This window comes from Gastrolobium bilobum, unplaced genomic scaffold (assembly GCF_033153095.1).
Source record: "Gastrolobium bilobum isolate Gb01-03AN ecotype WA unplaced genomic scaffold, APGP_CSIRO_Gbil_v1 utg31018, whole genome shotgun sequence".
NCBI lineage: Eukaryota > Viridiplantae > Streptophyta > Magnoliopsida > Fabales > Fabaceae > Gastrolobium > Gastrolobium bilobum.
This window is the reverse complement of record NW_026897324.1, coordinates 130,245-136,063: the sequence shown is the minus strand read 5'-3', so window position 1 is coordinate 136,063 and position 5,819 is coordinate 130,245. Positions and strand designations below refer to the sequence as shown.

Genomic DNA, 5,819 nt, shown 5'->3' with positions numbered 1-5,819 from the left:
ATCCAAAAACCTGGTGAAATTTGCCCATTTGCGATGTGGTATTGCCAGTTACCTATGTAAATCATCACAATGGGCAAGATGCAGATGACGAGCGTACCCTCCTGTTAGCGCGCGAAAGTGAAAATATCATACCTAATCTATTTGTTGCAGAGTTGTTTACTTGTGTCGCTCTGTGTCGCGCGAAAGTGATCATTTATGTGTCGCTCTGTTTCACTTTGTGAGAAGGTACAACACCGTTTTTCTGGATTTGCTTTTATGTAGGGTGGGTTAGGTTCACTGGCGGACCCAGCCATGGGCAAATGTCCGCAAGTGCCCACATAAAATTTTGGATTTTTTTTTTTTTTTTTTTTTTTAGCTTTGTAGGTATTTATTTGTATGTTGATTCAATATTTATATTAGGAGTAAATATCATTTTAAGTTTCTAATAAAAAACATGGTCCCCACTTTAGTCTCTTATCAAAAATTAGTCTCGAGGTCCCTACGAAATTCAAAGTGAATCAATTTAGTTAAAATCGTGGTTCCTCACTAATTCAAAAAAGACCTACATTAGTTACTCAAAAAGACTAAAATGAGTTCACTTTAAATTTCATAAGGACTAGGTAACTATTTTTTTTTATAATAGACTAAAGTGAGTACCGAATTTTTTGTTGGAGACCAAAAATGATATTTATTCTTATATTAGTTAGCAACGTACGGAGATGATTAAAATAACGTAGCAACGCTCTCTTCCTCCCCTACCATGTACCCATTCTCACGCTCTCTTCATCTCCTTTGTTTCCTTTCTAGACAAGGCCTTCAGTGTGATTTTGCTTGTCTTCTGTACAAATAGTGTTGACTTTTTTATTCACCACTATAAAATAGAATAGAATGATGATGTATGGATGTACTTAAGTATATTTTCATATTTGTTTTGGAGGATTGGTAAGATTTAAGAGAAAAAATGATGGGTCAAAATATTGCCTGCAGCTTGTTATGGAAGCAACTAGATTATGAGCGAGTTTAAGCGTTAACTTAAACTTTTTTTACAAAAAAAATTTGGGAGCACCCGCCACTAAATGTGCGGACATAAACAAATTTTTCTGGGTCCGCCACTGGTTGGGTTGCTGTGCAATGCCATTTCTCCTCTCTTTTTTCGTTACATTATTATAAATTCGTGATATGTACCTTTTTTGGATATATGTTTTCTTCTACTATCGGTCATATGGGTGTTTATTTTCATTGGTTATTTGGGTCTGTGGGAGGTAAGGTAAGGAGAAAGCAAGAAAGTCGGGAGGTGCATTCTCTTCGGGTGGTGGGGCTGATGGTAGAATCCCCAAACAACGCACTATACTAATTGCAGCATCAGTGGGGAGCTATGGAGCTTATTTGGCTGACGGATCAGAGTACAGGTGAAAGGACCAATATCTAGTATTTAGCATCAGCTGTGGTTTTTGTTTACTTGTGGAGCCCATTTGTTGATTAACAATCAAAATGATATTCAAGATATGTTATGTTTCCAAGGTGGCTTTTTTAGCTTGGAATTTGTTATTTTGGCAAAAATCTTTCTGGTTCTTAGAATAGAAAATTCATAAGGTTGTGTGAAATGAATTTCTTAGTCATCTTGCATGTGTGTACAATTTTGAGATTTCTCTGCATATAATTGTTAACATTCTTGAAAGTTTGAGGTTTGATAAACTTTTGCTGCTATTCTCGGCACTAATAGCAATCACATTTTTTTGATTGTCATGTTTTTTGATATTTTGTTCCTAACAGTGGGGATTATGGTGATGCTGTGACGTTGGAAACTCTTATAAAAATTTTCATCGGAGAAGAGTTCAAATTTTAGCAGGTTCAGGTGCTGACCTACTTGCTTTTGAGACAGTGCCAAATAAGCTTGAAGCTCAGGTATCCTAAAAGCTTTGTGCATTCAAATGCTAAAATCTACTTCCTATGTTTATTTTTAGCTGTCTTTTTAGATTTTTTTTCTTCTAGAAGTCAGAGAAGATCAATAAAAACCAAAAGATGAATCCCCATGTTACCATGAATTATCTAAACCTTTGACACCATTATAGTTTTCTAATCCGGAATTGGGAGAGAAAGAGGTAGACACTATTATAGTTTGTCATCAATCTCTACCTTTCATTTCCTGTTATAGATCCTGGGGAAGAGGTCACAGCAGTAAAATTCTGGTTCTTCACTGTTATTTCCTAATTCTTTATCCCAGTTCCTAGCACACCTTGCCTAATATGTAGTTTGAACTGCAGCCAGAAGACCTAGCAAGGCTGTCATATGATGTGTCCGGATATGGTAAAGGCAAAAAACTGCTCCTGATATTAACACTGTCTTTTTTGTAATCTTATTATCAAGGCTTTATTCCGATCTTTCTCACTCCATAGAGTTTTTCAGTTTCTATAATAGTCTTCCCAACTTAATTTGGCCTAAAATCTGCCATTTCTTGTCTAAACCTCAAGAGACTGATAAAGCATTAAATTTCTGTTATGGAGTTTCCATTGCCTTTGTGAAAGGGTAAAATCGCTAGTCAGGTAATTTCATATAATGAATAAATCACTGAGACATATATAATCAATTGAACTTCCAGAACAAGTATACAACAATCAATTATCTAAACGGAAAGTAAGCTTGGACATTTAAAATTTGTAAGTCTCCACTTACAATATTTATTTTGGTCTTGACTTGTTTCCTGAATCTCCCTAACTATACTTATGGACTAAGCAGGCTTATGCAGAGCTTCTGGAAGAAGGGGACATAAAGATTCCAGCATGGTTTTCTTTTAACTCTAAGGATGGAATTAATGTTGTAAGTGGTGATTCTTTACTGGAATGTGGCTCCATTGCTGAATCATGCAACAAAGTTGTTGCTGTTGGAATCAAACTGTACCCCACCTAGATTTATACATGGTCTGATAGTATTGCTTAAGAAGGTAGAACCTCAGGTTCTCTCTTTTCTAACTGAGTAGGATGTCATGTTAATTGTTGAACTTCATTTATCATAATATTTTGTTCAATCATCCTCTCCTATTCTCTTGGGTCTTTATTAGTTAATGCAGTTTCATTTCTAAAAGTGTAGGTATCTATGTTGCCAAGCTGTTTTTATTTTTATTTATTTTTGTTAAGTCACATACTATTTGGGTGGATAATATATACAAGTGGATGTTAATCTGTATAGGTTTGTGAGTTGTATAATATCTTAAATAGCCTTTAGCATATATTTATAAAGACGACCTATATGAATGGAGACTTCTTTGACTAAAGTACTTAACCTATACCCTGGTACAGTTTTCACATTTGTGTGCAACTATTTGTCTTTTGACATGGATAATGTCCTTTTTTCCTTGTTTTTATGTGTTACTTTCTTGTTAGAAAATAGGTCACTGTTAATAAATTATTATAGTTATGAGAATTATCTTTGTGGAACACTTATCCTTGATTGATATGTAATTTCTTCAGGTGACTACAAAACCAATTGTTATATATCCAAACAGTGGGGAAACTTATGATGCTGACGTAAAGGAGTGGGTGGTAAGTTGATTTCATCTGGTTGTACTATCATTTCATATGCTGTTAAATAAAAGAAAGGAATAAAATGGAGATAATTTGTTAAAGCTGGTTTTACGAGTTTATGGACTTGATGGTTTGTTAAAGCTATAAGTACTTCATACCTAATGTCCTTATATTTGTGAGTGACAAAATATAAAATGGAGATAATTTGTTAGAGATTTTTGGGATATTTCTTGAATTATGTAATAGTAATAATAGGTTGTTATTGTTGCAGCAAAATACTGGTGTTACAGATGAAGATTTTGTCTCGTATGTAAATAAATGGTGTGAGTTAGGGGCTTCCCTTGTAGGTGGCTGTTGCAGAACAACCCCAGCTACTATTAGAGGGATATACAGGATACTCTCCAGCAATCAATCTTCTACTCTTGCCACTAAGTAACTGCCCTGTCTTCAGAAAGGAGGCCAACGCGCAAATCAATCTAATTTACATGTTAAAGAAGGCTGGCAGCTGCACGAGGTCATGCTTTCTTCTTTGGACTGAAATGGGAAGATTAATGGCTAATTTGTGAGCTATCCTTTTGCATTATTCGTCAATGCAACTTAGAGCTAGCAGCATGAGAATTGCAGTTTGTGCACGTGACATTTAAAGATCAAGGAAAATATATGTTTGTGCTTTCGCAGCCTGAGAATTGCAGTTCGCAAAATTTGTGTGAATTTCCTTCTTAAGTTTTGCCAGTTACTTGAAATGAAAGAGATATTTAATTCCAAATAACGTGAATTAATAACCAACTGCCTCTTTTGATTTAAGCAAGCAATCCTTTAATTTCTTAAAATAAACAATAAAAAGTTTTCTTGGTTTGACAACTCCAGGGTTATTTTCGTAAAACCAACTTATTTTCCCATCTATATTTTATCTACAACCAAACATAGATTTCATAAAAGTTACTTAATTTTCCTGGTAAATTTTTTCCAACCAAACAACTTTTTTTTACATTTTCCTACCTATCTCACTTTCCAACCATTTTCCTATCTATAACATTTCCCTATCATTCATAAAATTTCTCCTCAACCAAACACCCCCTTTAAAGTTATTTGAGAAAGACAAATAAATGATTTTAGATTTTATAGAGCCAATGTAAAAGACACGAGGAGCCAAGTCACAATGGTCATTGCGCATATGGGTAGAAATTGTCTTTGGTGCATTTTAGCAATGTATGGGTCTTTGATATGAGATTTTAGGATGATGATGGAGAGATGGTTGGTCTCAATATGTTTAGTATGTTTATGTGAACATGAATGTAGATTCAAAATTATGCTTGGGCTTCCATTGAAATAGATCAGGTGGTGGTTGCAGACGGCTCCTCCGTTAATGGGCAAGACGGGGTGGTGTACCTACACACACTTAGGACCAGTTTGGATGAGCTTTTGAAAAAAGTACTTTTTATGAGTTGCTTTTTTTAAAAGAACTTTTTTTAAAAGTCGAAGTTATTTTTTGTTTGGATGTATTATTTGAAAAGAGTTTTTAAGTAAAAAAAAAAAAGTTATTTGGATGTTAAAATAAAAAAACCACTTACAAAACGAAACCCGAACATAAATTGGGTGAAACAAAAGGGAATAAACCCATAAAATTCACCATCATCATTATCTCACTGTCCCTATCCATCACAGTCAACACTATAAAAGGGGTCAACACCACCACTGCAACTGCAAATGAATCTCACACTAGGAGAATTCTACAACTATTGTTTCCAGCGAGTTTTGCTCCACCGTCAGCAGGCACAGAGTCACAACCGCCGCTGGTGACTACTCCTTCTCTGGACCCCGACACTTTTTTCTTCAACGAGAATCCGACAGGGCCACACCAAGATCATAACCAAAATCGTACTTTCTAAATAAAGTAAATTGGAAAAGAACAAAGAAAGCCAGAGTGCTTTTGGCTTCTCCTTCTGCTAGAAGCTAGAAATTTTAAGTTTAAAAAAAACAAGATTTTAACTTTTTTCTTAACTTATATTTTTTTTATAAGTTAAAATCCAAACAATAAAAGAAATACTAGAAGCATTTTTTTTTTTTTAAAAAAAAAAACAGCTTTTCGGAGAGTAAAAGCCAATCCAAACACCCCCAACCTCCTTTGTGCTAGTATGTGTAAAAGATGGAGTGTGTAGGGCGAGAAGCATACCTCTCCAAATCATTGAGGGACACCTTACAATAAATGTGGTGGTGTCTTGAGTTGACCCTGTTGGAATGTGTGAGATATAAGTAAGGGGCAAAATATTTTGGGGGATCTTCTTATCAAAGTTGTTATTTGCTATAATATTGATTAGG

At 34.8% G+C, this 5,819-nt stretch overlaps 1 pseudogene; it reads left to right on the top strand.

Moving 5' to 3' along the window:
• Positions 1 to 1,201: 1,201 nt before the first annotated feature.
• LOC133305975 (selenocysteine methyltransferase-like) lies at positions 1,202 to 3,938 on the top strand (annotated as a pseudogene).
• The last annotated feature ends 1,881 nt before the right edge of the window (positions 3,939 to 5,819 follow it).